General features: G+C 41.3%; 1 protein-coding gene across 3 annotated transcripts in view; it reads right to left on the bottom strand.

Annotated features, from left to right (window-relative positions):
* Positions 1-24,558, bottom strand: part of WWP1 (WW domain containing E3 ubiquitin protein ligase 1) — a 238,101-nt gene that overhangs the window by 201,129 nt on the left and 12,414 nt on the right. The window contains exon 1 of one of the 3 annotated variants that reach the window (XM_089679710.1): positions 1,922-1,942. The exons of the other annotated variants lie outside the window; for them this stretch is intronic. The gene's annotated coding sequence lies outside the window, so the exon portion shown is untranslated. Of the gene's footprint in view, positions 1-1,921; positions 1,943-24,558 lie in introns of those variants that run through there. 3 annotated transcript variants of the gene reach the window in all.

Raw genomic sequence — 24,558 nt, forward strand, 5'->3', positions numbered from 1 at the left:
GGTGAACGGTGTAGGAATTACAACAGTTTGCATATGTGCCTCCCTCTTGTTAAGGGACCAAAAGTAATGGGACAATTGGCTTCTCAGCTGTTCCATGGCCAGGTGTGTGTTATTCCCTCATTATCCCAATTACAAATGAGCAGATAAAAGGTCCAGAGTTCATTTCAAGTGTGCTATTTGCATTTGGAATCTGTTGCTGTCAACTCTCAAGATGAGATCAAAAGAGCTGTCACTATCAGTGAAGCAAGCCATCATTAGGCTGAAAAAACAAAACAAACCCATCAGAGAGATAGCAAAAACAATAGGCGTGGCCAAAACAACTGTTTGGAACATTCTTAAAAAGAAGGAACGCACCGGTAAGCTCAGCAACACAAAAAGACCCGGAAGACCACGGAAAACAACTGTGGTGGATGACCGAAGAATTCTTTCCCTGGTGAAGAAAACACCCTTCACAGCAGTTGGCCAGATCAAGAACACTCTAGAGGAGGTAGGTGTATGGGTGTCAAAGTCAACAATCAAGAGAAGACTTCACCAGAGTGAATACAGAGGGTTCACCACAAGATGTAAACCATTGGTGAGCCTCAAAAACAGGAAGGCCAGATTAGAGTTTGCCAAACGACATCTAAAAAGCCTTCACAGTTCTGGAACAACATCCTATGGAAAGATGAGACCGAGATCAACTTGTACCAGAGTGATGGGAAGAGAAGAGTATGGAGAAGGAAAGGAACTGCTCATGATCCTAAGCATACCACCTCATCAGTGAAGCATGGTGGTGGTAGTGTCATGGCGTGGGCATGTATGGCTGCCAATGGAACTGGTTCTCTTGTATTTATTGATGATGTGACTGCTGACAAAAGCAGCAGGATGAATTCTGAAGTGTTTCGGGAATATTATCTGCTCATATTCAGCCAAATGCTTCAGAACTCATTGGACGCCGCTTCACAATGCAGATGGACAATGACCCAAAGCATACTGCAAAAGCAACCAAAGAGTTTTTTAAGGGAATGAAGTGGAATGTTATGCAATGGCCAAGTCAATCACCTGACCTGAATCCGATTGAGCATGCATTTCACTTGCTGAAGACAAAACTGAAGGGAAAATGCCCCAAGAACAAGCAGGAACTGAAGAAAGTTGCAGTAGAGGCCTGGCAGAGCATCACCAGGGATGAAACCCAGCGTCTGGTGATGTCTATGCGTTCCAGACTTCAGGCTTTAGTTGACTGCAAAGGATTTGCAACCAAGTATTAAAAATTGAAAGTTTGATTTATGATTATTATTCTGTCCCATTACTTTTGGTCCCTTAACAAGTGGGAGGCACATATGCATACTGTTGTAATTCCTACACTGTTCACCTGATTTGGATGTAAATACCCTTAAATTAAAGCTGACAGTCTGCAGTTAAAGCACATCCTGTTCGTTTCATTTCAAATCCACTGTGGTGGTGTATAGAGCCAAAAATGTTAGAATTGTGTTGATGTCCCAATATTTATGGACCTGACTGTATGTATATATATATATATATATATATATATATATATATATATATATACACACACACACACACACACACACATATACACACACATATACACACACATATACATACATACATACATACACACACATTTTTTTTTTATTATTATTTATTAAATCCCCCCCCCCCCTTCAGAGAATAGGTGCAGGTACTCACCTACCCTAGCCAACTCCATACCCCCCCAGACATGCTTTCTTTAGAGGAGAGAAGTGGTGCCAAATAATTACTGTGGTCGGGGCTCAGAACTCAGAACTGCGCAGCACACAAGGCCAGGAATGTGTAACATGCGGAGTACAGGGCACAGGAGTGTGTATTTTGCAGTGCTGAGGAGTGTATATTACACAGGGAGCAGGGGAAAAAAAAAATCAGCACAAAGGACACTACTTACATTGAAAGCGAAGCGTCCCTTGTGCTGCTAACTTCTGTTTTAGTTGAAAGTCGAAGTCCTCTGCCCTCTGTGACAGGTCTCTCAGTTCTATCAAACTTCCACAGCCCTGGAATTTCACAGCTGCAGGGGTTATTTGCACACAAAATCAGACAGAGAGCTATCACTTTGTTTAAACCTACTTTAAAGAAGAACTTCTTTAAAATAGTCAGAGACTACTAAGCAACTGGAAACTGTTCAGACAATAAACAAATAGGGCAGCAGTGTGTAACTACAACATAGCATATACAGTGCAGGAAGCAGGAAACTATAATGTACAGAGTGCAGTGTTTTGATGTATGTCATGTACAAACCAACATATAGTGTGCATTCTTAAAGGGTACATAATGTACAGTCCAGGGTACAGACTGCAGGAGCTATAAACGTATAGTCAACAGTAAAACCACACATGCCAGAATAGAGACTTTGGTCAGGAGTATGTAATGTACACACATTATTATTATACATGATTTATATAGAGCCAACAGTTATATCTATCTATCTATATATAGAGAGAGAGAGAGAGAGATTAAAGTCCCAATATTTGTTCAAACATATAAATGTACCAAAAAAGATGAAAGTTCCAAAAAAAACGCAGATAAACCCTCATCCGCATCCGGTGTGAATATTAAGTGATACAGTAGTAAATCTTCTTATCCATAGCAATACTCTGTGCGTAGTGCTCCAGTTAGTGCTCCCCCTCCAGAGCCCCACTCACCACAGATAATTGACCACCTGAAAAAGGTAGGTCAAATATCGCATAAGATGTTGCAGCGCTCTCCTGCAGGAAAATTGGCCATCTGTGTGGTCTTGACACCTCTATACGCCAATGACAGAATTCATAGTGGAACCACCTCTAGATTGTCTGTGGCATGTAAAACTCAATGTACAAAACGCATTCAGGAGTATCATCCAGGGGCCATTAATATGTAACATACAACTGTAAGAGGTATGTAATGTATAACACAGTATAGTGGTTATAAGTAGGTAATGTACAAGGTATATTATAAAATTCTCACAGTCTCACCCTGCATGCCATGCCAAATAATATACTGTATACTCCTGGTCACTGAACTCTGTATGCTTTGCTGCCCATCAGCAAAGTTCCCTTGTCCTCTTCAAGCAAAAAATAAAAAATAGCCCCTCCTTTATCCAAAGTAAAAATTAACTACTTACCTCCGCACACCTCTTTGCTTTACTTCTGCGCTCGACCCCCAAATCCACAGCTCACATCTTCTGCCCCCATCCACAGTTCAACTCTGTACCCCTGCCCAGAACTCAACTCTGCACCCTTGTCCACAGTTCACTCTAGCATCCCTATCCACAACTCACCTTTGTAACCGTATCAAATCTCACGTCTGTACCCCTCTTATCCACAGGTTACACCCCCAGTTCATCTCACCTCTGCATGCACCCCTATCCATAGCTTATCTTAATGGCTCTCTCCTTTTGCACAATCCACCCGCCCTCTTCTAAGCTGTCACCTCTGCAAAATTCCCCCCTTCTCAGCTCTGCACCAAACCCTTCCCACAGCTTCCTCTCTGTACAACCCTCCCCTTTCCCTCCACAGCTCTCTTGCCTCTTACAAATGCCACCCCCTCCCCAGCGCTCTCACCTTTTTCACAAATGCATCCCCCACAATGGCTCTCTCACCTCTCACAAATACAGAACCTGGATTCTGTTCGATTAGTTATGCCTGCGTCTATTTCCAGCATACTGCCACTGATACAGCTCCGACTATCAGTACTGTGGCACAGAGCCGAGGAGGAGTTTCACAGCCCTTCTCTCGGCTCTGTACTACATAGTTCTGACAGGTGGTATGCAGGGAAATAATCTGCCTCTGAAATCCCTCCCCCCCCCCCCAAAAAAAAAATGCAAGTGGTTGCAGCATCAGGGCCTGGGGCACCAAGCAGCACATGTGGGGCATGTGCACTGGGTGCCTGGCGCTAGTACACAGAGGCTGGTTCTGGTGACACACCAGGATTCCTGTTTTGGCTATGGGACAGGAAGTGAAATCTTCCAAAAGGGACACAGAAGGCAACAAAAAATGGACCAAGGCTATAAAGCTCCCTTACTTTATCCATAAATAGAAGAAAAAGTTCTGCCTTTAGTGACACTTTAATAAATGGCCTGGTAACAGGGTCCAATGTGAATAGATTTCAGATCACTTTGAAGTTACCTGCTTACTGTTCTCTCTTCCCAATAAATAAGATAAAAGTGTATCTATACCCAAACAGATTTATTTAGTTTTTGAGTATAGAATGGGGAGAAGTTACAACTAGGGTTGCACTGATACCAGTATCAGTGCAGATACTAAGCATTTGCATGACTACACATACTCGTGAAAATGCTCCGATACCTGAAACAGATACCTTTGCGGTGTGAGTTGAGCCAATACAAAATGAACATGCTCAAATCACATTGCAAAATATCGCATGTGATTTGAACAGGAACGTGGTGCAGTTTCCCTGCAGGTGAAGTACGATTTTCTCAAAGTTCACCGAACCCGCAGGGAAACCGTATGTGATGCGAAAAGGAATCACATCGCTTCCTTTCAAATCACATGTGATTCCTTGCAGTGTGATTTGAGCCCATTTATTTTCTATGGGCTCAAATCACACCGCAAAGGTATTGTTAATCTGTATTGGCGAGTACTTGAGCACAACTAATTCAAGAAAAAAAATGGTATTGGTGCCATCCTAGTTACAACCTGTGTCAGGATTATCAGCTGTCCAGGCTTCATTAGAGACAATGTTTTACCACACAAGAGAGGAAAAAATTTGCAACAGGGAAAAGTGACAAAGGTTCTAGCATTCCCCATTTTTTTCTTTGGTCTGTGTTAGATTCCTGTCCTGAGTACAAATATTTTTTTTTTTTTTACCAGATAGGATGCCAAGGAATCTATCCAACAGAGGTTCTGTCTGCAGTAAAACCCGATATGCGTTCTAAATCTTCCCCACTGTAACCAAAAAAAAATTTTTTTAGCTATACATACACTTTAAACCATAACCTACTAGCTGCAGCGAGACTGCAAAAGGTGTGCATTAAAGTGGTTCTAAAGAATTAAGGTTGCATAGAATGCATTATGGTGAAAAACCATCTGTGCTGCAGCTCCCCCCCAGTTCTCCCATACACAGGTGCCCTTTAAGTGGGTTTTAATGGTGGGAGATAACATGGCTTCTCTAACCCGTAACATTTTACCACACACGGCTGGGAATATTAGAGTCACCTTTTCTGCAATTAGTGAAACCGCTGATACTTATTTGAACTGCGATCACTTCTATTTGGACTTTCACTATTGCTTATAATATTATTGTGATGATTCACTAACACATTTATATTTGGATCATCTACTTGATGCCCTTCTGTCCATTTTAAGATATATATTCTTGTTACTCCTATACTTTTTAGCGCTGCACAACGTTAGATTTATTAACCTGTAACCACTGATTGGCCCTGCCATTTGGTCAGTGAAAGCTTGGTCAGCGTGCTGGGAGCGCACAGTAAGCATGGCCTCAGCACAGAATACACATACGTGCAGCGTCGAGGCATTAAAGCACACGGTTTCCTGCTCCAGGTGAGTAGTATGGATCATCCACTGCCCATTAGAGTGAAGGTGCACGCACGGCTCGTCGGTGAAACTGCACGGATGGTGGCTATGAATAAGCGCTAGTTTTTAGCATGAAGCACGTTAACCTTTTTGTCCCCGATTTTACTTGCAACGAATAAAGATTGAAGAGTGCAGCAGATTTTGGATTTTCTTTACCTTGAAGAGATTAAAGTGGTTCTAAAATGTAAAACATTTTCTTTACCTTAATGCACTCCCTCCATTAGGGTAAAAAAAGTTTGAACACTCTCAGTGCCCCCCCCCCCCCCCAATACTTTCCTCTATCATTTCATCCCTGTACCCAGCTGCATCTATCGTCTGCCTCCCCACTCTCTCTTGGCCGAGAGTAGCGGGAGGCATTGGCTCCCGTGCTGCTGTCAAATTCTGAGGAGGGAGCAGGGGCCGAGTCACGCAGTCTGTGTCTATAGAGAGCTTGCCGGTGTGCCCCCACAAAAAGTGGCTTCCTATGGTAGCGCACCAGGAGGAGGAGACGAGAGCACCAGTGGGGGACCTCAGAAGAGGAGGATCAGGGCTGCTCTGTGCGAAAACATTTAACAGAGCAGGTAAGCATGACATGTTTGCTATTAAGATTAAAAAAAAACAAAACTTTACACCCTCTCTACAATAAAACAATAGCTACACCATGGAGGTGCTGACAAATTCTTCAGTGCAGCAATAGTTGGATCTCCAATGATGTGTATACATTGCATTCCCCACTGAAATGAAGTAGGATACAATTCACAAAGCAGCCAATCTCAGCCAATCGTTACTAGAAAGCTCAGCAAAAACAGAACGTGGTGACAGATTGGGGCCTATTGCTATGACAATAACCGAATACACACACCAGTAAGACAAAGCAGATGCAAGCTAAACCCATTTCCAGACCATAAAATTATTACTGGCACAGAACATTTATATTTAAGTGGGGTTACAGCTTTTAATTAACAAGCCTACATTTCTCTCAGAAACGATTTCCTAGAAATCTATGACAGAAAATTGCTTAATACGTCTGAGGAATGAAACTCACTACATTACAGAAAGCCGCCTGCAGGCTGCAAATAAATTAATGTGTGACAAAGACATTCAGAACACAAAGAATACAGAATCTAGAGAAAAAACTAAAGCAGGCTGCTTCATTCATAAACATACAATTATGATTTTCACCATCAATTATTCATACCACGCATTCAAGATAAAACATATCCATCATTCAAGAGAACATATATAAACCCAGAAACAAAAATGTAATATATTGCAGCTTACTATTCTTTAAAGTAGAACTAGAGGAAAACCATTTTTCATTTTGGATAGAGTTAGGGAGGTTTATAACATCTAATCTAATTTTTTTTTTTTGCCATTTGTGTTCCTATGGGAGATTCACTTTCAGTTCCTGTCCTGAAGCCAAATTAGGAAGTACGAGGAAATCCATTCAAAGTAAAAGAATTCTGGCTTGTCAATGGGGTCACCAGAACTAGTGTCCCCACTGGAAGATCTCCCCTTTATTACTTTTCTGGGGACAACCCAAAATTTTTGATTTTTCTTTACTTTCATGTTTTATAAGAACAGTAAACATGACAAACAGAGAAGAAGCTCTGTAACAGCAGCACAGACAGCAAAAAACCTTACACATATTCTAATCCAGTGTTTCTCAACCTTTTTTCAGTAAAAGGCACCCTCTAAAATGAGCAGTTCCGGGGCACTCTGTAAAATGATGGGCAGTCCCGGGGCACCGGGTAAAAATGATGGGCAGTCCCGGGGCACCGGGTAAAAATGATGGGCAGTCCCGGGGCACCGGGTAAAAATGATGGGCAGTCCCGGGGCACCGGGTAAAAATGATGGGCAGTCCCGGGGCACCGGGTAAAAATGATGGGCAGTCCCGGGGCACCCGGTAAAAATGATGGGCAGTCCCGGGGCACCCGGTAAAAATGATGGGCAGTCCCGGGGCACCCGGTAAAAATGATGGGCAGTCCCGGGGCACCGGGTAAAAATGATGGGCAGTCCCGGGGCACCCGGTAAAAATGATGCTTTCATGCACATTGCTGGATAAAGACTGGGCTCAGGTATGTATTTAAGGGAGGCTGCGAGGAAGCTGCATGCAGAAAGTTTTCAAACTTACTGCATAGAGTGCAGTAAGGTAAAAAAAACTTCTGCATTTACAACCACTTTAAACTAGTCCAATCATATCAGTTATTTGTGGGCACTTATAGTCCTCATGCACACAGCGCATGAGGTTTTACATTGTAATGTGCAGGCATATTTCAGCACCTGGGAGATATAACTGCAGCATACAGCTACCAAAAGTAATAAATAGCTAAACACTAGCAATACACCATACTAGAGTTATCATGCGCACACATATGTGCACAAAAGGAACGCCCATGCATGGGTTTACACAAATATCGTTGAGAGCTGGTTCACACCAGCGACTGGTCTGGAATAAGATCCAGCTGAGATCAGAAAAGTGAAGATTCGCTGAGCTCGGCAGAGGTTTCCCTTTTTTTACTCACACCTCATAAAATTCAATTGCCAACCGCACAGTGCAAGGTAGTGACTGACTCTCACCACGCTGCAATGATAAAAAGTACTCTATGCAGTTCTTTTTCTCAGTGCACAGCGGTGTGAACAGGGCACATAGCAGACAAGGAGTTTTGACTTGTCCATGCAGTGGGACTGCACCCAACATGAATATACCCTTAGACATCATATAGCGATTGTTACCACACCGCAAATTTTCCATGGGACACTGCTATAATAATAATATCATATATAATAATGGTCATATTATATTCTTAAGAGTTCAACGCAGGGTGGATTTGATTTAAATCACGATTTAAATCATTAGTCAGTAAGGCTTGAGTTAAATCATAGTTTTCTACATAAAAAGACTAATTCTTGCTAGTGTAACTTTAATATTCAAGTAGATGAAGATTTTTAGAATAACAATTTTTCATATTAGTTTTTTTATCCCCAGTTTAATAGGTTAATCATTCATATTTGGACAACTTTTCTGTTGTACTTAGGAAGGAGAAAAATAATCATTACCTTAATAATAACAATTTAAATAGATTTATTCAACTGAAACAATAACATTCCAGCATATGTTATTTGCTTAAACAAACATCCATGTTTGTTAACTCATTTGGCTAAACAAAATATATATATTTTAAGAAACTTGGATTGTCAGCCCCTTCCTCCTCACACTTAGTTTCACTTTCTTCTTGTGCAGATCTATTCCACTCCAAACAATCAGAAAAATATTGTTTCTATTCTATTCACTGAACTTCTTGAAACTTAGCACTGAAGGGGTTGATTCTGTATTCATAGGTTTGTAGAAGTTAGGATTAAGGTCTTTTTCTTAACTCTGTTCATGTTATAACATTTTTGCTGTGAAGAAGAGGCATGTGATCTCTGCTGAGTCAAATTCAGTTTTGAGAACTGCAAAAGTAAACCAAGCCTCTTGTAGGCAGAGAAACTGCCCAATAATCTTACAAAAACCTCTGGAAGAACATGACATTGTGAATGGATTAATGGAATTTATTTACCAAAAAAATTAAACTTATACAGCATTATTCTATATAATTAAAAAACTAATCTTTATTTCATGATGGAATAACCTTTGGATGGTAATATATTTTCCTCAAAAAGCATTTTATTTAAAAAAATCCGATTTAAATTAAAAAAAATCGGATTTTTAAAAAAAAAAAAATCATTGATTTTTATCCTCCCTGGTTCAACTACTATTGCTCAAATACCATCAACTTATGTTTTTCATTTATCAATCCTGCAACATATATCATTTTTATCATATTCTGGACCCATTTTAAAATAACTGTATACAATTATTATTAACCACTTGCCCTCCAGAGGATTTACCCCCCCCCCCCTTCCTGACCAGGACATTTTTTTACAAAACGGCGCTGCATTACTTTAACTGGCAATTGCACTGTCATGCAACGCTGTACATACCGTATTTGCAGGCGTATAAGACGACTGGGCGTATAAGACGACCCCCTACTTTTCCTGCTAAAATGTAGTGTTTGGGCTATACTCGCCGTATAAGACTACCCCTCTTCCAATGCACACCAGTGGGAGGAATAGTGCCCCATCATCGGTGTCAGTGGGAGGAATAGTGCCCCATCATTGGCATTAGTGGCAGGAATAGTGCCCCATTATTAGTATCAGTGGGAGGAATAGGTGCCCCATCATTGGTATCAGTGGGGGGAATAGGTGCCCCATCATTGGTATCAGTGGCGGGAATTGTGCCCCATCATTAGTATCAGTGGGGGGAATAGGTGCCCCATCATTAGTATCAGTGGGGGGAATAGGTGCCCCATCATTGGTATCAGTGGCAGGAATAGTGCCCCATCATTGGTATCAGTGGCAGGAATAGTGCCCCATCATTAGTATCAGTGGGGGGAATAGGTGCCCATCATTGGTATCAGTGGCGGGAATAGTGCCCCATCATTAGTATCAGTGGGGGGAATAGGTGCCCTATCATTGGTATCAGTGGCAGGAATAGTGCCCCATCATTGGTATCAGTGGGAGGAATAGTGCCCCATCATTGGTATCAGTGGGAGGAATAGTGCCCCATCATTGGTATCAGTGGGGGGAATGGTGCCCCAACATTGGTGTCAGTGGGAGGAATGGTGTCCCAACATTGGTGTCAGTGGGAGGAATGGTGTCCCATCATTGGTGTCAGTGGGGGGTGGAATAGTGCCCCATCATTGGTGTCAGTGGGGGGGGGGGGGAATAGTGCCCCATCGTTGGTGTCAGTGGGGGGATGGAATAGTGCCCCTTCGTTGGTGTCAGTGGGAGGAATAGTGCCCCATCATTGGTGTCAGTGGGAGGAATAGTGCCCCATCATTGGTGTCAGTGGGAGGAATAGTGCCCCATCATTGGTGTTAGTGGGAGGAATAGTGCCCCATCATTGGTGTCAGTGGGAGGAATAGTGCCCCATCATTGGTGTCAGTGGGAGGAATAGTGCCCCATCGTTGGTGTCAGTGGGAGGAATAGTGCTCCATCATTGGTATCAGTGACACCAATGATGGGGCACTATTCCTCCCACTGACACCAATTACACTTGCTGACCGGATCGTCGTGGAACCGGAGCCAGGTAAGAAACAGCCCCTGCCCACCCCTGTACTTAGTGTCCCTTCCGTTGGCACCGCGCCGCCCACCTAAAAAGTGTCAGTATGCCGTATACCGGCGTACAAGACGACCCCCGACTATTGAGAAGATTTTCAAGGGGTAAAAAGTCGTCTTATACGCCGGAAAATACGGTAAATGCAATTTATGTCCTTTTTCCCCCCACAAATAGAGCTTTCTTTTGGTGGTATTTGATCAACTCAGCGTTTTTTGGCACTATAAACAAAAACAGACCGACAATTTAGAGAGAAAAAAAAAATACCCTCCCTGATAGAAGAGAGAAAGAAGAAGAAGATTCTAGAATTCACCAGAGAGATCACTGAGCTGCTGACAGGAGAGCGCAGTATTTGACCTTGCCTGGAGAGGAGCCATTATTGGTGTGCTGACCCCTAAAGGGAGATTTGTATGCGGTGGGAGCTGATCCATTTGGAGTGACAGCAGACTTGGAGGATCTTTGAGAAGGATCCAATCGAGCGCTTTGACCTGCAAGGGTCGAAGTTTTGAGGTGAGAGGCTGATCTAGCCGGTGGTCGAATTATCGTCTGTCAACCATTCACCCACGTGTTCACACAAATATCAGCACGGGTGTTTGATCCGAATGTGGTCATCTATGTGTTTTTTGGACTTTAAGAGCACAGAAATAGAGTTTTTGGTGTGTGCAGTTGCACTTTTGTTTCTTCACTATTGTACACAGTTTATGTACTCAATTATTTGATCACCTAATGGAGTATTTGTAGTTACATGTGTGTATTGATGTACACGTTTGCTCACATTTTAGATTTTTTTCATGAGTCAATTATTTGAATGGGATTATATATTTTTACAGCTGGAATTAATATTTTTCACCATCACTGCTGAGCCTTTTTTGTGTTCATATAGTAGTGTCACTTGTTATTATTTTGCATGATTTCACTTAATTTGGCACTATATTACATATAGTATATGTATTTTTTTCTCACTTATATTTTTTATGTATTTATATGTAGTAGTTTATGGGAGTAGTGCTACATTCCTCCATGCAACCGTTTTACATGATCATTGGTATATGATTTATTGTTAGCAGCAGCTCCCAATTAGGTTGCTTACACCATTAGTGTTTGAGCGCAGGAGGTTCACACCATTACATACAGACCTCTCCCCTGTCAGTGTTGCTCGGTGATCACAAGGTACCAACAGGGAATCTCTGGTCATGACCCGATGATCAAAACTGTAGCCACCAATGGCGGCGCAGGTAGGACAGCGCGCGCCCCCTACCCGGAAATGCAAAATCGCGTATATATCCACATCATTTTGCAAAGCCCTGCCACCCTGTAGTAGTAGTTCTGCTGTAGGGCGCCGAGGAAGCAGATAAGACCATGTTATTTTATAAAAGCTGTTTAATAGCATTTTTTTCTGCCATGTCATATTTCAGCCCGGGCCAGTGAAGAGTCCCCAAAACACTTTCTTAGCTACAATTTGTGTTTGGAATAAGCCTATTTTTGGATGTTAAAATTGCCGTTTGCCACTTCAAAATCCTAATTTAGTCATAATTCAAAAACAATATATACGGCGATGGGACTGCATACAACTCCTCACACACGTCCACTGTGGACAGATCAGCAATGTACAACACAATCCATGAGCACAGGACTTAAAGAGACCCTTTCATACTCTCCGTAGGGGTCTATGGAAAGAGCTACATGATAGCCATTTCTGTCAAATGGCTGGTTGAATGAAAAATGACAGACTCATCTATGGCCAACCTTAGACTCTTGTTTGTATGGATGAAAAATAACTTTGGGACTTGAGCAACTGAAATCGCAAGTTGATCTATTTTTATTCCCTGAAATATTTATGTGTGTTTCTCAATATTACAGTCCTTTATTGTTGACCAAATAGAAATATAACTTTGGTGCAGAATTTTTTCCCCCTATTGAAAGTTTATTTATGTACTTTTTGTATTTATTTCTCATCAATCGCCACTTTATCTGATGAATCATTTTATCTCCACTCTGAATTTCCTTAGACATCACACCAGGCAAAAATAAAAGATGCACAATAATCACTGGGATTTACCGTTGCATAAAAAAATAACACCACGGATGATATAATATGTAAGCATTACATTCATCTGATCAATGCACATTACACTGGGCTAATGAATCTAAAACGCTAGAATTCAAAATGGTTAGCACTTCAGGCTGGCAGTACTGATTCATTGGTTCGAAACCCACCTGCCTGGAGTTTGCATGTTCTTCCTGTGTGGGTTTTCTCCGAGTAACCCGGTTTGCTCCCACTCGCCACAAAACATGCTGGTAGATTAATTGGCTCCTGTCTAAATTGTCCCTAGTATGTGTATGTATGAACGTGAGTTAGGGACCTTAGATTGTACGCCCCTTGAGGGTTAGGGACTGATGTGAATGTACTATACATACACACAATATATATATATATATATATATATATATCTATAGCTGCGTAAACTGACGGTGCTATAGAAGTACCTGTAATAAATAAGAAATGCAGCCAAATTATTTTTTTTGGCTAGAATGCTCTTTTTGGTCAAAGGAGTACATTTACGAACGTACTCCTATGGCCTGAAATCAAACAGCGGGCTACTGCCAGCTAGTGGCTGACAAGCCACAGTCAAGCCAAATATTGTCAGGATCATCCCCAGCTGTCTGATTGGCAGCTGTCTCTGCCTGTCAAGCAGTGCACACCTTCTCTCTGTTTGTCACTCCAGTCAATGCTAGAGCAGCAAAGAGAGTGGATAATCCCAGAAGAAGCGCTGCTTAAAACAGATAAAGAGCTGTCCAATGAGTGGTCACGTGTTCGCTCATCTCTCATTCATAGAGCTGGCATGGGATAAAGAGAGGCAAGTATGTATATTTTTCATAACCATGTACTTCTTTAAATACCAACTTCAGCTAAAACATTCTTCTTGGTTTGGACAGAGCAATCGGGTATTAGAAACTCAGTTTTCCCATTGTGGTCTATGTTCATGTTACTCTGTGTGGTTACCAGGACAGGAAGAATAAATCTTTCTAGAGAAAACACAAAAATAAAAATGCAATAAAATCTCAGAGGTGCTAATCCTTCCAAATTCATATAAAACTAAACATTTTTGATTAGAGTTTAATTTTAAAGAATCAGCAAAGTTAAAAAAAAAAAAAAGTGATAACTAGTTCCATTCTCATTATGTTAGTAAAAAGTGCACATACCTTTACAGTCAAACATTTCAAATTCTAGGCCTATGGTTCTACACTGATCAGCCATAACTTTAGGACCACCCACCTAATATTAATTAGGTCACCCTTCTGCCACCAAAACAGCTCTGATCTGTTGCGGCATGGACGCCACGAGACCTTTCAAGGTATGCTGTGGTATCTGGCACCAAGCCATCAGTAGGAGATGCTTTAAGTCCTGTTGCCAGGTAGAGCCTCCAGAGATGCATTGTTTTTCTAGAACATCCGACAGATGTTTGACAGAAATCTGGAGAATTTGGAGGCCAAGTCAATACCTAAAACTTGTTTTCCTTAAACCAATCTTCAACCACTTTTGCAGTGTGGCAGGGGGCACTGCCACCAGGGAACGCTATTTCCATGAAGGGGTGTATTTAGTCAGCAACAGTTTAGGTAGGTGGTACGTGTGAAGAGTAACATCCACATGAATGGCAGAACCCAAGGTTTCCCAGAAAAACATTGCCCAAAGCATCACACCGACTTGCCTTCTTCTCGTACTGCATCATGGTGTCATCTGTTCCCAGGTAAGTGACGCACATGCACCCGGCCATCCACATGATGTAAAAGAAAATTTGATTCAACAAACCAGGCCACCTTCTTCGATTGCTCCTTAGTCAAGTTCACATGTCCATTGTAGGTGCTTTTGACTGTAGACACGGGTCAGCATGGTTACCTTGACTGGTCTTTAGCTACGCAGCCACACAACACGCTGTGATGTCCATTACAATGGCGTGTGCACACCATGCGGGGGATCAGCAGCGAGAACCAGGATGGGACAGCTGGCTCCCAATGATGTAAGAAAAGAAAAAGGTTACGCTAGACGGATATGCATCAGTGGAGGGGCAGATCACTATAGAACACCAGCAAACTTGCTGGGCCTGTGAGTATGTTTTTCATGTACAAGCTAGAAAAAGGTAAAAGGGGATTTGAAAAAAAGAAAAAACACACACCCAAAGACACACACATACACTGGGGGACAAAGCCAGAACATCTTTCTGTTCTGGGGGCAATGCAAAATTATGGCTTTACCTCTCACTATTATTCCCAGTGACATTGGTGATCAGGACAGTGAGGGCTCATTCACACCATACGTGCATGAAAACGGATGAGCAGATTTCAGTTGCAGACACATCAGTTTGATCAGTTTTCATGTGCGCGTCAATGAGTTTTATATTATTTGAAGATTCCACAGAAAAAAATCTGCACGATTCTAGTGGTGTAGTGTGAACAGGGCACATAGAGAACAATTGATTTTGTTGTGCCTTTGCAGTACATGTGCAAAAACACTGAGGACTCTGCACCATGGTGTGAACAAGCCCTCATTGAAAATGGATCTTCCCAGCTGGGACACAGACAGCTATAAATACCCAACAATGGCTTTAACCCCTCAGCACTATCCAAATTTATTTTTTAATTTGCCTTTCAGTTATACTTTAAATACATTGAATACTTGTTACAAGAACACAAACAAGAATGTAAGACTTTAAACTATAGGCAAAACGTTTTTGTTTAGCTTTGTATTGAGTGGAGAAAGGTTAGAACGTCTGCTGGGTTTTATTGCAGTCTGTGTTCCTATTTTTACCATTATCATTAAAAGTGAAAGAAAATCCCAAATTCTGGGTTGTCCCTAGAACAGTAACAGAGTGGAAATCTTCCCTTGGGGACACTAGTCCTGGTGACAACCAGGGATTCCCTCACTTTGGATGGATTTCCTCTCACTTCCTGTTTAGCTATGGGGCAGGAAGTAAAGGGGAATCTCCCCAATGGGACACAGATGGCAAAAATAAAACTGACACAAGTTTTAACCTTCCCTTACTCTATCCAACTTAAAAAAATCTGATCTGATTTTACAGATATGCAAACATCAAGAAATGTTGGAGATTGCAGGACAGATTATTGCAGCAGGATGACAGATTATTCCTACTATAACAAAAACTGACATTTAACTGGTTAGGGGGAGGGTGGATGGTGAAGAATAAGGGAACAGAGACAGGATTGTCACTGTGGAGATATCCCCATTGTACACCCAGAAGATATCAATGAGCCATTTAACCCAACAGGCACTATTCAAAACAGAAATATTTAGGGGAGTGACACAATGGACATACACAGCCAGGCTTTTACACCTCATCTTTAACAGGTTTTGCCTAAATGTTTAAAGTAAAATTAAAAGGAAAAACTATTTTTTTTTTTTGGATAGAGTAAGGGAGTGTTAAAGCCACAGTAAGTTTTTCTGCCATCTGTGTCCCATTGAGGAGACTTTCCTTCACTTCCTATCCTATAGCCAAAACACAACGTGAGAGGAAATCCCTCGAAGGTGAAGGACTCTCTGGTTGTCACTGGATGATTTCTCTTCTTTTCCTGTTCTGGTGACAACTCAAAGATTGGGATTTTCTTTCACTTTCACTCTTGGTAATACTGACAAACAGGACAAATAGAGACGGTGAACCACTCTGACAAATACAGCAATAAAAAAAAAAAATGACAGGTGTCCAAATCCCTCTCCACTCCATCCAATACCACTCAATTAAGAAAAAAAATTGCTTTTGGGTATACTTTAAGTAACCCGTCACCACAGAATCACTTTTACAAAAAAGCCCACCTGTAAAAGTAATGTTTGATTACTTACTTTTCTTGTGGCCCATGTAAGGAAATGATAGCATCTGACTGTTGGATGAGCTAAATGTTTGTTCCCCCCACCTGCCAGTGTGGTTCTTCCTGTCATTTCATACAGTGGATATAAAAAGTCTACACACCCCTGTTAAAATGTCAGGTTTCTGTGATGAAAAAAATGACAAAGATAAATAATTTCAGAACTTTTTTTTTTAATGTGACCTATAAACTGTACAACTCAATTGAAAAACAAACTGAAATCTTTTAGGAGGGGAAGTATACATAAAAAACTAAAATAATGTGGTTGCATAAGTGTGCACACCCTCTTATAACTGGGGATGTATTTGTGTTCAGAATTAAGCAATCACATTCAAAATCATGTTAAATAGCAGTCAGTACACACCTGCCATCATTTAAAGTGCCTCTGATTAACCTCAAATAAAAGTTCAGCTAGTCTAGTAGGTCTTTCCTGACATTTTCTTAGTAGCATCCTACAGCAAAAGCCATGGACCGCAGAGAGCTTCCAAAGCATCAAAGGGATCTCATTGTTTAAAAGATATCAGTCAGGAGAAGAGTACAAAATAATTTCCAAGGCATTAGATATACCATGAAACACAGGGAAGACAGTCATCATCAAGTGGAGAAAATATGGCACAACAGTGACATTACCAAGAACTGGACGTCCCTCCAAAATTGATGAAAAGACAAGACGAAAAATTAGTCTGGGAGGCTGCCAAGAGGCCTACAGCAACATTAAAGGAACTGCAGGAATATCTGGCAAGTACTGGCTGTGTGGTACATGTGACAACAATCACCTGTATTCTTCATATGTCTGGGCTATGGGGTAGAGTGGCAAGACAAAAGCCTTTTCTTATGAAGAAAAACATTAAAGCCTGAATAAATTTTGCAAACACACCTGAAGTCTCCCAAAAGCATATGGGAAAATGTGTTATGGTCTTATGAATCCAAGGTTGAATTTTTTGGCCATAACTCCAAAAGATATGTGTGGCACAGAACCAACACTGCACATCGCCAAAAGAACACCATACCCATAGTGAAGCATAGAGGGAATTATGAACAGTTCCAAATACCAGTCAATATTGGCACAAAACCTTCAGACTTCTGCTAGAAAGCTGAACATGAAGAAGAATTTCATTTTTCAGCATGACAACGACCAAAGCATACATTCAAATCAACAAAGGAATGGCTTTACCAGAAGAAGATTAAAGTTTTGGAATGGTCCAGCCAGAGCCCAGACCTGAGTCTAAACAAAAATCTGTGGGGTGATCTGAAGAGGGCTGTGCACAGGAGATGTCCTCGCAATCTGACAGATTTGGAGTGTTTTTGCAAGGAAGAGTGGGCAAATATTGCCAAGTCAAGATGTGCCATGCTGATAGACTCATACCCAAAAAGACAGTGCTGTAATAAAATCAAAAGATGCTTCAACAAAGTATTCGCTTAAGGGTGTGCACACTTATGCAAACATTTTTATTTTTACTTCCCTCCACCTAAAAGATTTCCGTTTGTTGTTAAACTGAGTTGTACAGTTTATAGGTTACATTAAAAGGTGGAAAAAGTTCTGAAATTATTTAGCTTTGTCTCCTTTTTTATATCACAGAAACCTGACCTTTTAAACAGAGGCGTGTAGACTTTTTATATCCACTGTACATTCTCTAGTCAGTGAACAGCTTCCTATGTAAAGCATAGCTCTCTGCTTCATAAATATGCCAAAATATTTTTTCTTTGAAAAAAAAAAAAATCAGTAAACTATAAAAGTCTCCTTTTAAAATAGTCCCCTATGGATAATTATTAATCAATATTAAAAACATAAAACCAAGCGCCAAGATCCCAAATTACACAATATCCACTTGTCAGAACCATAGACAAGAACACAACTGTTCAACCAAATGCACATGCTCAAAGATCTTACATTGGAAGAGAATCTATATATACAGTTCAATGACACACAAGATCAAACAAGGAACAGGAACATCAAGGTGTCAAACTTACTACTAAATTAACACATCGCTGTAAATGTATCATCATTCTGCAATGTGAAGTCTTGTCCAACTGTGGTAGGCGTGTTTACAATAATAGTACATTAATCAAGAAAGCAGTTAATTGCTCACAGATGCAGTGATGAAATCATCTGTCATTAACAATAGGCATGAAGAAATTAACTATATGCATGTGTCATTTCCAAACGCCGATAATCTGCAAACACAAGGCAAGCCTGCCAGAGCAAACACTGCAGCCCTTGCCACAACTGCACTCTACACAGCAGGCCCCTACTCCCAGCCAAACCTATGGACAGATGTTCCCTATGGACAGATGTTCAAGTGTCAATACATTCTACTGGCTCTACTTAAAGCGGAACGAAATGTAAAATATACACAATTACAAACAGGCAGGCTTTTTATTGCAGAGGAGACATCTAAATCAAACTAAAATATTTGTGCCTTTAGTTCCAATTAAAAAAAAAATCTTAATTTAAAAAAGGCAGCAACTCACAGAGTATGTTTAGCCTGTCTCAAAACTGCTGTGTGGCATCTGGGTAAAGGAATGGCTGTTTGCATAAAAGCCTAACCACACAATGACTTGCTTTAAAGCAGAACTAAACCCATTGATTTAACAGTTTCCCAAAACATTTACATTCAAGGCATGCAGTGACTGATCGCTTTCACATGTGTTTGTGCTTTCAACCATACTGTCAAAAAATTAAAACGGAAGGCGTCATAACTGATCACATGTGCAGCACCATGGTAACTGCAGATCAGAGGCTAACGCTGGCCATACATTAAGCAATTTTCAACCACAGGTTAAGGAAAAGAACCCCCCCCCCCCCCCATCAATACTATACTGCTCTATTGTATTCTAACTGCAGGTTTCAGAGACATCAGAATGCAGTGATTACTGCTGGCGGTAGTAATCATACTACAAAAAAAAAAAAAAAAAACACACACGACAGGCTGGTTGTACTGCAGTGGATTGGTAGATTGACTTCAGAACAACCAGCCTGCCCATAGGTGGATTAAAATTCGGCTGGTTCAGCAGGATTCTGATACATCCATGGCCAGCTTAAGATGGCAGCTTCTTGGCTGTAAAGGATCGGTATGGTTTAGTTTTGTGTTAAAGTTCTACCATACACAGAGGAAATCACAAAATGCAAGGACTTAGGGCACACTTATGCTTCCATGATTTCCATGTGTTGCACTGGTGACTGGTTTCAGACTTGGCATTTGTTTGTTCTGATTTGGCCAATCTACTGTTCATCAGCTGGTAAAGCAGAGGTGACTTTCTCCTGAACTTACCATCACCCCCCCAACACACGTCTGCGACCTCACGTGCTGAATGGCTTTCAATACTGTGATGGGCACCATTGAAGAAAATATCATACAAACTCATGCTACATAGATACAAAGACAAGGCAACACACTAAGTGAAGACGCTGCACCTCATTTTATCCCATATGACTAACTGGACCTGGCCCATCATTCATACACCTTTGCAGATCCCAAACTTGACAATGCCCTGCCTTCTTCCCATAATGAAATTTTCTGGCATGCAAGTACTGTCCTTATGCGACTATTTGATATTCTGTCCCATCCTTGACATTTTTTTCATATCCAGATTGTAAACTCCAGGTTTACTGTTTCAATAAGCATTCCTTATAATAAAAGCTGAAGTGACCCCCTGACATAGCATAGCCAGGTCCCAAATCTCTCTTCTGGCTATACAGCAGTTGAGCAATGCAGCTTGATCTAAACCCCGCTCCAGACCGTAAATGGTCAACAGAGGGACACCAGGCACTGACAAGATCATACCTGCACTCTCTCCTCTTGTAAGCATATCTACCTGGTCCTTAGGGCCACTTAAAGCTCTGATTTGCATTTATATTTATAAGTAATGACACCAGAGATAGGTGATCCAGGGGAATGCCAATTCCCCTCCTCCGCACCCTCTCCATGGTCTGGCAGTGTCATCTACCTCATACATACCAGTTGTGAGTAGCAAATAAATTTGTATTTATATGTACTGAAAAGAATATTGTGTATGTGCTGTAATAATCATTGTGCATTTTCCCCATCATCAGCGCCAAAGTCTCTCCTGACAAAGCATGGCTCAAAACGAATTAGGAGTTCACATCCTCCTAGAAGTTTCTATTGTACTAAGGACTTTTTTCATATTCCTAATATATTGTGGAATGTTGGAAGGATAAGTATTTATTGTACACCAACAGACTGGAGGGTGTGATATGGTGTCTGGTGTCTTCACATGACTTATCTGACACGCGTGCATTTTATATATTTTTATTATTGCATTTAATAAAAGAGTTGTGATTTTATTTTTGACTTGTCCACTCCAGAATCTTTTTGCACCTATAATCCTATATATTCTTTTGTGGTATTTTTCTATAGCTTTAGGGATGTGCATGGTAGGCCCTCTCAGATTTAGTTGGTATTATCGGTTGAATTGGATGGATTTTAATCTTTTATTCAGCCTGACTTGCTATGTTACATTGCTTTCAGAGAATTGACCATCCTTCTCCCACGTCTAAGACTAAATTCACACTTGTGCATTGCAGGTAAAATTGCATGCGTTTCCACAATGCACAAAAATGCACAGCTCATTCATTCTTATGCTGCTTTCACACTGAGGAGTTTTTGAGTTTAAAAAAGCACCCGAAAGGCTCAAGAGAGCCGCTTCCCTGTGTTTGCAAATGTATATCTAGGTATGTTTTCACACTGAAGCATTGAGCTTGCGGTGCGGTGTAAAAACTCCTGCTTGCAGCATCTTTGAAGCATGTTTGGGGTGTTAAAAAAAACGCCTCTTCCCATTGAAATGAATGGTAACCAAATCAAAAACACTCCAGAAATGAATCGCACATGTAGAAAGGTCTATTGCTAGTATGCGGTATTTACCAAAAATAGCAAAGACATTTGGTAAATACCGTGTAAAGAGACCTTAAAGTCAATTCACAAAAGGAAATAATTAAATGCATGCGGTAATCAAGTAATGGTCCAGGCTTGCGGCATGTACTGTATCTGTCAGTACTGTCATGGGTTGTTAAGGAATGGGTGGCCGCAGAGTCCCTAACAACCTATGAGTAATCAGCTGTCAGCAGGGTTCCCCGAGACCTGAATGTAAAAAAAAACAAATCCAGCAAAATATAAATGATGTGGGGTCCCCCTTCCCATCCATACCAAGCTCTTTGGGTCTGGTTAGGATGTTAAGGGGAACCTCCACGGCAAAAAAAAAAAAAATGGCATGGGGTCCCCCCAAAATCCATACTAGACCCTTATCCGAGCCATGCAGCCCAGCAGATCATGAAAGGGAGGGGGGGGGACGAGCCCCTTCCCCCCCTCCCGAACTATACCAGACCACATGCAACATGGGGGGCGTGCTTTGGGGCAGGGGACATGTTGATGGGGACAAGGGGGGGCTTCCTGATTGGCGTTGGATATTCCTTCTTTTACTAAAAGGGCTTGTCAAAGACTGTCTCCTGTCTTTTTTTCACACTACAGTTTTTTTGGTGAATGGGTAGCTGTACCATATACTCATTCACATGGGGGGGCCGGGATCTGGGGGCCCCCTTGCTAAAGGGAGGCTTCCAGATTCTGATAAGCCCCCTGCTCACAGACCCCCACAACCTCAGCCCAGGGTTACGGGGAAGAGGCCCTTGTCCCCATCAACATGGGGACAAGGTGATTGGGGGGGAACCCGTCCCAAAGCACCCCCCCATCTTGAAGGCATGTGGCCTGGTATGGCTCAGGAGGCGGGGGGCGCTTGCTCATCCCACCCCCCTTTCCTGACCTGCCAGGCTGCATGCTTGAATAAGAGGGTCTGGTATTTTGGGGGGGGACGCAACGCCTTTATTTATTTATTTTTTTGGCGTGGGGGTTCCCCTCAAAATCTATACCAGACCCGAAGGGCTTGGTATGGATGGAGGGGGAGACCCCACGCTGGTTTTATTATTTTTTAATTGCCAGCAACTCCTCTCTTTTACATTCAGCTGTCAGTGGGGAACCCCGCTGACAGCTGCAACATGAATGCATATTTTTCACTACTAAAATACTGGATGACTTGATAAAATAACTCATGCAGTATTTTAGTAGCGTTTTTTAGTGGATTGAAACGTTTTGGTTTTTTTAAATGCTATGCGGTATCCTACCACATACTCGGATACGGTAAGACACCATTTAGTGAATTGTGCCCAATATCATCTATTGTATCACTTGCTGCTAAGTTTTAGGAATAAAAACTTGCCAAAAACGTACAAATCTGCCCAATTTGAGTTACAAAGGTAAGTCACATGACCAGGATGTTCCGCTTGAAAAATGCTTCAAAAACGCTAGTCATTTTTCAAGCATTTTTGAGGTGAACCAGTGTGAAAGCAGCCTTAATGGCATTCCACACACCTTGCTAACATGAACACCATATTGCATGGTAAAGTACAATGTGTTTTGGTTTGCGTGATTTTTAAAAAGGGTTATGCACTTCTTTTGTGTGTTTTTTCAGTGTAGGGCAGGTCACAAATGGGCTACCCTAAATGTGCCACAGCACATAGATCTGAATGGGACTTTAAAGCGGAACTATAGCAAAAACCCCAACAATGTGCATATTCATGATAAAAGATGGCCAGAAATTCCACTCTTAGCCAAAGCCAAAGAGACACAGATCACACACAGAACAGGGAACAAAGCAGCCACCCAAACCCAGTAGGTATTCTGTGCAACATTGTTGTGTGTGTACTTTTTTTTTTGCTTTATACATAATGAACAATTCACGCAAAAGCAGTAACATCCCTCTCCCCTTTGGCTGGGATCCCAACAATAATTGCACCATTGTTCCAAGGTTCCCAAATAAATGGCCCACAAACTAGTCTGCTGCATATTTGGCAATCTGCAAAGTCTAACCATTTTCAACCAAGGGATCTTTTCAAGAAGTCTATTTTAATGCATATTTCAAAATGACAGTAAGCATTTTATTTCCTTAGCTGAAAAGAGCAAAAGTGCCCTGAAGAAAAAAGCCTCCAGTGTGTAAATATGCCTAACCTCCCTGGCGGTATTCCCGAGTGTGGCTCGGGGTTAATTTTTTCAGTACCAAAAGTAGTAACCTTGAACCACACTCGGGATTACACTGTAGTGTAACTTACCTAGTCCCTGCAATCCCCCGATGTCCTCCCACTGTGTCCTCCGGCCGATGCAGTCTTCCGGGTTCCCTTCCCTGCAAGCACCACAACGCAGGGGGGCGGAACAGGCAGGAGATTCAAAAAAGTAAACAAAACATGACATACAATACATTGTAGTCTGTTAGGATTACATTGCTGTATCAGACCTTTTCACCTCAGTTTTGTCCCTAGTGCTTTGTCCTGTGCCCTGCCTGCACTTTTATCGTTCTTTCTGCCTGGAAACTTGAGCATGTCCATGGCATCCAAAAAGCATCCCTTTAGGTCAAAAGCGGTTTTAGACAAGCTAGAAAACAGCGATAATGAATTAGAATCACTTGCAGAATTGAACAATAGTGATTTGTGGGGAAATTCAGACACAAAGTGACAACAGCGACGATTCTGCAACTGAGCTCAGTGATGTGCGAACTTGGTGCTCCATTAAAAATTTCAGTGTTTTTGGTTTGATTACATTATTGAATTAAATGTATTCTATTTTTTATAATTATTCATTATATTATAATTTAGGATTTCATGTTTCAAAATTTATCATACCTGAGATGTTTAATAGACTCTTGTTTGGACAGATTTAAGTAAGTTATTCCTAAGAATTACAAGCCTGCAATATAAAACAACAAATTTCCATGCAAAACAATTTACTGCTTTGACATTCAAAAATATTGACATAATCACACCGCCAGGGAGGCTAAAGGAAATCACCTCAAAACAAAATCATAACACTTTATAAGAAATACATTTCCTAATGATATTAAAAAGTTCCTAACTTGTTGCAGGGTGAGCTGGGGATTGGGGTTCACATGAGACGCACATCATTTTATAAATACTGA

Source organism: Staurois parvus, unplaced genomic scaffold, assembly GCF_062004578.1.
Source record: "Staurois parvus isolate SC_StPar_1 unplaced genomic scaffold, SC_StPar_1.0 ptg000230l, whole genome shotgun sequence".
Taxonomy (NCBI): domain Eukaryota; kingdom Metazoa; phylum Chordata; class Amphibia; order Anura; family Ranidae; genus Staurois; species Staurois parvus.